The sequence below is a fragment of the Equus przewalskii genome, chromosome 21, assembly GCF_037783145.1.
Source record: "Equus przewalskii isolate Varuska chromosome 21, EquPr2, whole genome shotgun sequence".
Lineage (NCBI taxonomy): Eukaryota > Metazoa > Chordata > Mammalia > Perissodactyla > Equidae > Equus > Equus przewalskii.
In genome coordinates, this window is record NC_091851.1 from 17784769 (window position 1) to 17793944 (window position 9176).

Here is a 9176-nt window from a genome sequence, read left to right on the forward strand (position 1 = left end):
TTAATGCAAGACCATTGAGGAGCAAAGTAAGTGTTCCCTTCCTGCATGACTTCCCTTACACACACACGCACACACACAAACACATGCCCACCCACACTCCAAGGATCCTTGGAGATGCTGAGAAGAGGAATAATGGGATAGCCCAGATTTACGGGATGAGAGTTTGAACCATTCTATTTTCAAATTAAAGAAGAAGGTAACGCAGAATGCTGGAAGAATTGATGGCATTGAGGTGGCAAGCACCCTGGTGGATTGTTTGCAGTAATTAACCCAGTTTGTTCAAGGCCCCTTATATCCATGCCCTTTAGTAGTGCCCTCTCACATGGGCTCCGAACCTGGCTATACGATTTGCTTTAGCCAATGGGACAGTAGCAAACCACACAAGCAGAGACTAAAAAAGTGTTTGCTTGCACATTGGGACTTGCTGTCTTGCTGCACTTGGAACCTTGAGAGTACCATGTGAGTGAGGCCAGGCTAGCCCACTGGACAGTGAGAGACCACATGATCCAGTCACTCCTGTCACTCTAGTCTTCAGCTAGAAAACCAACGGTCATATGAGCAAAGTCATCTGAGACCAACTAGCTCATATCCAGCTCACAAGCTGACCTCACACACATGAACAAGCCCAGCTGAGGCTAGCCAAGCCTGGCCCAGATCAGCAAAAGCCCCAGCTGACCCATAGACTCATGAGAAATAATGAATAGCTCTTGTGTAAAGCCACTAAATTTTGGGACAGTGTGTTATGCAGCAAAAGCTAGCTGATACACTTAGGAGCCACTCTAACTCACAATCTTTGGCTCAAGGTAGAAACTGTTACCTGTTTTTTAAAAAGTCAGATCCCTTCTCATAGATTATAACCTTTTTCAAAACAAAACTTACACTGAATCCTTTTCAGACTTCTCCAGAAAAAACTTAAAGTAGTTTCAGCAAATTCTAAATTCAATTGAACTCAAAATCAATATCTTGTAAATTTCTACATAGGTGCTTGTTTTTGTACAAGATAGACATGTGCAGTTGAAGAATACATTTGAACTGTTGAAATGTTCTTTAGTTGGGCTGTTAACATAAATAGACTCTTCAGGAGAAATGCCAAGCCTCAATGAAGACCAATCAATTCAACTTTAAGGAGTAAATTTGTTGAAAAAAGCCTAAAATAATCAGAAAATCCCATAGAGCGCTCAGACTTTGCTGCATAGTAGAATCATCTGGAGAAGCTTTTAAAAATCCCAGTACCCAAGCCACACTCCAGACCAATTAAGTCAGAATCCCTGGGAGTGGGCCCCAGGTATCAGTATTTTTTTACAGCTCCTCGGGTGATTGCAGTGTACAGCCAAGTCTGAGAACCAGACCCACTGAACGTGCCCGTTTATAAATGAATCGACAGATGTAAGTCATCCTGCAGTCTGGGTAATTGAGAAGCAAGAATACAGCACATGTTCTACAAAAACCTTCACAAAAGCATCAGAAGATTTTACAAAATTCACAAAAGCATTGTTCATCTCCAATTTCTACTCATGCGATTTCACATTCAAGGGAAGAGAATGTAAAATGAGTGATCTGACAACTAAACTTCACAATTATCCAATAATGCTTAAATTTTTTCTCCTCCAGAGTGTGAAAGAACTCTGAAAATGCTCCTGAACTCTGGACGGTTACCAAAACACCCCAGAAGTTGTTCCAGCTGTTTAATTATAGGACTAAATATTGTAATACTTTTCTCAATAGCCTGCTCCTCTCTGAGGATTCCCTATTCTGTCTCCGCCTGCCTGGCAGAAAACGCTTTTAAATCTCTTTTGAAGATTATTCTTGGCTTGCTATTCTGAGTTCCTTGGCCCCTACATCCTAACAATTTTATGACTCAACCGCACGACTCCTAAACCGTGTGCACAGAAAGTCATTGCATCTACATTGTGACTTTCCCATAAGGATCTTTTGTTGCTCAGGGATTCGTCTACATTTTACAACCTGGCTGCTACAAATCTTCTGCAGATTTTGAGCCAAAGATCTCTAAAATGAGACAAACTTTTTCTCCCCAGACTTTTCAGCCCTTCCAAGTCACCACGAACAGTTAGCTGCTAAGTCACGTCACACCTACAACATAAAACGTGGTGTATAACTCAGTGTTCTCTGAACAAGAAGACAGCACATCATGATGATGGGGTTAGAAGAGATTCAGAGACTTCACGAAATCTCTGCCCCGGACAGGGCTAATTCAACCAATTATGCCCATGATGTAATTATGATGTAACCATCACATCTCCTGCCATGATTGCCCCATCCAGCCCAGAGCTGGTATTGAATGTCTTGAATTGAATCAAGTTGGGGTTATTTTGCGGCATAAAATAGACCATAGAGTCTGAAACAGAAAACCTAGGAACAGTCCCAATGTCTCAAAGAACATTCTAAGGTCAATTATAAATATGTTGACCTCCGACTACAAGAGGAGAAAATGCCTTGTCATTTCACAAAGGCCAATAGAATGACATTTTGAAGTGTGTGTCCAGCTATATTGGGTCTAGAGGGATGGTGAGGAGCTGGAGAAGAGCCATCAGGAAACTCTGGAGTCAAAGGCAATTTGGAAATTCCATGTCATCAGCAGGACAGAGAAGCGAAGTCAGAGTGAAGGATGACCCATCAGGAGAGACTGCTCTGCAGGGAGAAAAGGGACCCCAGGGACTCCTGACACAGCCTGGAGTCTCATCAAACAGGAGAGAGCAGAGAGTGGGGAAAAGAACAGATGCAGAGACCAGCAGCTTTCCCAAAATACAGATGGGGTTTTATGTCTAATATGGGAACAAGGTTGACAATTACAAACAGATCCAGAAAACCATGAGCCAGTTCATAGGGAGTGCATTCAAACAAAGTTCACAAAGGAAAAATCTGATTGCTTTGTCTGAGCCAGGGATCCTGGTTCAGCAGGGGCCAGAGAAGCCCCCCAGACCCTGCCTCCCTCTCCCAGCAAGTACAATCCCGTACCATCACAGCTGCTTCTAAGTGCCCCGAATGAAAATCTCCTGAAAGAGAATTTCTCTTCCTTTCTTTAGTAAACCATTTGTTTTTTAGTGGTAAGTCTCAAAAAAGAAATCTTGTATTTCACTCACTTGTCTGATGGTACAAATTAAGACCAAGTGATCTCTATTTTTTTCCCTTGGCTGTACATAGCAACGCATTAACTTCAATTTAATCATGTTCTCCCTATTTACAAACAAAGGTTACAGTTTCTTCATGGAATATGCCAGCACAAAGTACCTCCAGCCCCTGTGTAACATGATCTGCCTGAAAGAGGTAGGGTGGGAGGTGCCACAGCTGTTTTTGTTGCTGGAACGGGGATGGGGGGTGTGGGGGAAGAGTGCTATCTCCCCACCCACCTGCTCGAGGGAGATCATGTGATTCTGCCTGCCCCCACCCCAGTCACAGCTGATCGGACCAGAGGAGGACAAGGGCTGCCATGTACTGTTGTCTAGGTTGTGCCCTGCACAAGGAAAGGAGTGGGTGGGTGCAAGTATAAGCCTGACTGTGTGCCCTGGCTCAGGGCTGCATCTACCTAGAGGAAGGATGGCTTTCCCAAATAACACAATGCTCCCTGTGGGCTAATGGCCTCCTGGGCAGATGCCTGACCCAAGCTGGCTCAATTAAATTCTGTCTCCTAGGCATGTCAGATTCCTGGGCTTTAAAACTGAGATGTCAGAGGGAGCTGGTCTGGGACAGGGAGAGAGGACAGAGCAAACACACAGAGAGAAGAGGATGCAGAAACCAGGAGGAGTCCCCAGAATGTGAAGACACAGCCCACTGTGATGACCCTCCGGCTGTGATTCTGGGCCCCAAGAATTCTGACTTGGGTTCCATGAGACAGGCCTGGCTCTCTCCCCCAGATTGCCCTCCTCGGCTTGGGCTGGTGGAGGGCACTTCCGGTGGCTGCTTGACAACCAGCGCTGCTTGACTGAGGCAAAGACCTTGTGAAATCTACTCCCCAGGTGCCTAGGATGCATCTTCCGAGTCCTGCGCCTGATCAGCATAACCTCCCCTGGTGTTCCTCTTCTGATAGAGCCCCTGACATGAGGAAGCCTCACCAATGTTTAACTTGCCCCTAGGGGAGCCTTTACACTGCTTAACCATTTGACCAGATGGTTCTTAACCAGTTGTTTGGCTATTAGAAAGCATTTGTGCGAAACTATCTGATTAGCTTAATTCATCCCCCAATTAGCCTTTCAAAAACCTTAAAGCATCAAAAAAAATTGTTGTTTACATGGTACCAAATATCTGGACAATTGTTGCTTTTGTTTTGTACATGTATATTCTTTGCTAGACAAGTAGTCTGCGTCTTCCGCGCATCACTTTAAAAATAGACAAATTAAAAATTCCTTCATAATTTTCCACCTAGAAATGATCACTGCTCACGTGGTGCCATTTCCCTTTCTGAGATTTTTTTCACATGCGTGAAGTGTCTGGATTATAAACAGCTTTCTATTACAGGACAGTGACTTCTTGGAGAGCCAGCCTGGCTTGGTGTGACATTTTTATTAATAATTGTTTTTAAGGTGAAGCTAAAAAAGCTTAGGGGGAAAACCTCATACCCAGGGTAACGTATTTGAGCGACCATCAGGCACAGTGAAGGTATTGCTTCATTTGGGGGAGATGCAAAGATGATAGACTGTAGTCAAAATCATAGACATAGATGGGGCCGGCCCCTTGGCCAAGGGGTTAAATTTCCACGTGCTCCACTTTGGCAGCCTGCGTTTGCAGGCCCAGATCCCAGGTATGTACCTGCTCCAATCATCAGCCATGTTGTGGAGGCATCCTACATATACAAAATGAAGGGAGATTGGCACAGATATTAGCTCAGGGCTAATCTTCCTCAAGCAAAAAAAAGCAAAAACAAAGAGGAACAATGGATGTTAGCTCAGGGCGAATCTTTCTCACCAGAAAAAAAGAAAAAACAATCATGGACATAGAAAGTAGAAAGGTGGTTGCCAATGGCTGGGGAGATGGGGAAGGGAATTAGAGTCTAATGGGTACAGAGTTTCAGTTCTGCAAGATGGAAAAGTTCTAGAGATCTGTTGCACAACAATGTAAATATACTTACCACTGAACTGTGCACTTAAAAATGGTCCAAGATGGTAAATTTAATGTAATATGTTTTTCACTACAATAAAAAATATATGTTTATATAAAAGATGATAGACTATCGTTCACTAGTTCTGGGAATTGCAAGACTTTTGTCTAAACCAGTCCAATTGCAAAACGACCCCCCTGAGGGTGGTAAGTGCTACCTGCAAAAGCACAAGTGGAAAATGGTAGATGTCCCATCAAGGACACTTTCTACTTTAAAAAAAATAGCAACAATCACTACCTTGAGACAGAAAGTAGAAGCCAGCCCCTCGCTCTGAGAAACTGGGGCCCACCAGCTGGGCCTCAGAAAGGTCGCAGAGTTAACTGGCTTTGGAAGACACACAGAAGTATACAGGGAGATGGTGACTGGAGAACCGCCTGCAATTCAATATCCAGTGACACAGATTGAATTTGTTGGGCTTAAATAACAGGAAAATTGCAGTTTGAACTCCAGTTTTGCCGGTTACAAAGCAAAGGGCATTCTGTGGGAATGGACACATCAGGAAGAAGGCAATGAATATCAAGGAGGGCCTTTGCCATAAAAAAAAAGGGGGGGAGGTATTGCGGCCTGCCTCGTGGAATAGTGGTTAATTTTGTGGGATCTGCTTCAGCAGCCCAGGGTTCACAGATTCCAGGCACAGATCTACACACCACCCATCAAGGCACACTGTGGCAGTGTCCCACATACAAAATGGAGGAAGAGTGGCACAGATGTTAGCTCAGGGCCAATCTTCCTCACCAAAAAAAAAACGGGGGTGGGGAATGAGGGATGGACTTAGAAGAAAGAGCGTGGCCTCTGCTGGGCCTTCAGACAGGGACCATGTCAATGGTGGGCTCACTCCTTCACTTCTTACCTTTCAAAGTAAGTATAAACATGAACATTTACAATATCACACCTCAGCTGTCCCTTGTCTGCCTTTTCCTCTGTCTTTCACTCCAACCTCCTCTCCAGTTGGGGGTCTCTCGGTTGGGAGGCTGGGTCTCAGCAAATACAGACTGCATGTCTGCGTGGAGTCCCCTTCAGCCCCTACCTTGTTTTGCCATGTGGAAGCCCAGTAGCCCCTACTGGTCCTGTTGACACCCTAATCCTCATCATTCCCTGTAAACGGTCCCTAGAGGGGCAGGGACAGCACTGTGCAGTGAAGACAGCGCAGGTATCCCAAGACGGGGCTCAAAGCAGGTGGGTCGTTCCAACTAGCGCAACCCCCTCCCCACTCTCCCCCCCAGCCCCTGCAGCTCTCCCCTTCCATCCCCCAAAGTCAAGGAGGCGCCCGTGTTCGTGTCCTCCGACGCCTTTGTTTAGGGGCATCTTTTATCCCTTGTACTGAGATCGTTCGGGAGTAGCAGGATTCAGAAGCTACAGATTTGTGTGTTCCTAGCTCAGTTCCAAAGGGATACAAACGCCCAAAATGTGCCACAGCCGGACTACAGGGACTCCTGTGAAACCCTTTCTGGACTTAATGTTAGCTGCCTTCTGTTTATAAAGAGACACGTGTGCATGATTCAGGCCGCTTACTGAGTATATAGTTTCTCAAAATCTGCTTCCAGTTCCCTGAACAAGCTGTGCCTCCACATAGGCCGCTCTCTCTCACTTCTCCATCTTCCCCCGCTCGGCTGCACCTTTCAAGGCCCCCATTGACTAGCAAAGTGTGTTACACTGAGCTGGGACTCAAAAAAGCCTGTGGAGGGGCTGGCCCCGTGGCCGAGTGGTTAAGTTCGCGCGCTCCACTGCAGGCGGCCCAGTGTTTCGTTGGTTTGAATCCTGGGCGCGGACATGGCACTGCTCGTCGGACCACGCTGAGGCAGCGTCCCGCATGCCACAACTAGAAGAACCCCCAACGAAGAATACACAACTATGTGCCGGGGGGCTTTGGGGAGAAAAAGGAAAAAATAAAATCTTAAAAAAAAAAAAAAAAAGCCTGTGGAATATGTCACAATTTTAACTTTTTTTTCCTCGCTCCTATGTGTTTTTTAAGCAGCGTTTTCAACTAGAAGAGGATTGAAAAATGTCCAAACTGAATCAAATATCAAGAAAAAGCCCCAAACAGGATTTTTTTAATTTAAAAAAAAGAAAGAAAAGTATTCACACAATCTTGGCTGATACAAGCGATAATAAGCTAGGAAAATAGGGTCAGTCTGCGAGGAAGAGGCTGTCCTGTTTTGCAGCAGAGCACATTAACGTCCACTTCTTATAGTCAATGATTTCCATCCAGGGATTTTTAGTTTCCACGTTGATTTTTGTGGAGAATCTCGTAAAGAATGAATACTTGGAGAAGCCAGGAAAATCTTATTGATCTATGGAGTAAGAGTCTGGCAGCATGGGACCCAGGTGTGTGTACTCCGAGAAATGTCTTGATATACACTCTAATTGGAGAACTCCATCATGGCCAGTCTGGGCTGGACCGCTCATAGCGCGCAGAGTCAAGCACGGATCCTGGAGATCCTGTTCATTCTTCTCCTGTTTTGTTCAGCTCTTGCCTCAACACCACACTCCCCCTGAGGCAGGCAGAGTTCCCCTGAGCAAGAGCATGTGTGATGAATCCTGACCCCAGCCTCTCTCTCCCTTGCCCTAGGGAATCCACAATTCTCAAGTTGGTTGCGATGGAAAAAATCTGGAATTTGGAGCCTGGTTTGAATCTAAACTCTGCCACCTATTAGCTGTGTGACCTTTGGAACTTAATATCCCTGAGCCTGTTCTCCCCTGCATGAAAATACCTGGATCTGTTAGGATTCCTTGATAGCAAGTAACAGAATCCAACTGTTGGAAAATTAAGCCAAAAAGAGAAATTATTAAGGCAATGAGGTGGCTCACAGAATCAGAACAGCAGCTGAAGAGGCAGGGCAGGCAGCTCTGGGACCCAAGACACAGGACTAATGGTGGTGGATTGCATTGTTAGCCTCAGTTCTTCACATCTCTCTGCATCCGTGCCCTTTGCCATGTAACTTTGCGACAAATGCCCTCCCACAGCAGGTGCGGTAACCTGCTCCAACCTGTGACGCTGGCCTCGGCCATGTGACTTGCTTCAGCCAATGGGATGCTAGCAGAAGGGATGCAGGGAGAGGCTTGGAATGGTTGCACATTGGGACTTGCCTGCTCTTGTACTTTCGCCATCACCATGAGAAGGACATGCTCAGACGAACTTGCTGGAGGGTGAGAGACAGAAACGACAGGGCCAGCCAAGAATTACAGTACAATCATGCAAAGCAATGCCCACATAGCAAATGTTCTGGGTGACACACACACACACACACACTCACTCTCACTATTGCAGTGCACATCTTCCAACCGGCAGCATGGGCACCTCTGTGCCTGAGGACTTTCTCTGACCACAAGGTTCTTCTCTGCCCATGTGCAGGGCAGACTGGACAGACCGGGGAAGGAAAACCCCTGCTAACAGCTGTCAGCAGACGGCTGGCAACTCCCTCACCCCCTCTGCTGGTAGAATGCTGGGTGCATGTTCCACACTGTGTTAGTCCTCTCATTCATCTGTCCTGCCAGAGAACAAGATCATTACCACCGAGGGAATTTCACTAACGGACCTCTCTGATATTGAATCCCGCTTTGAATCCATTGATGACCAGCTTCTTGCAAGGACTTTGCTCACTCAACCCACTCTCTCCCTACCGCTGCCTCCTCCTGAGGGCTCCAAAACTTTTTGAAATAGTTTAAAAGCAATCACAAATTTCTGACTGAAAATCTAGCTTTGATGTTAGCTACAGGTTCTTGTATCTTCCTCCGTAGACAGGGAGTGTGGCTGGCGGACACAGATCCTGATGCCTCATCTCACTCCTGACTAGCATCTTCCTGGCACTGCCCTGGGGGTAGATGGAAACCAGAGAGGGAAAAAATACTCTACCTGGATCAGGTGAGTCGACAAGCATGTCTAACAAAACCACTCCTTCTAGAACCCTGTGAAAGCAAAGTGGATTGAATGAAAAGTGGAAGCCAGTGCCAATGCACCTTGAACCATTAACTATGCTCCACCTTTTCCAACTCTAATTCATAGAACTTAACTACATTTATTTTCAAAGTAACTAAAGAGTTTACCTAACAATTTGTCTACAGT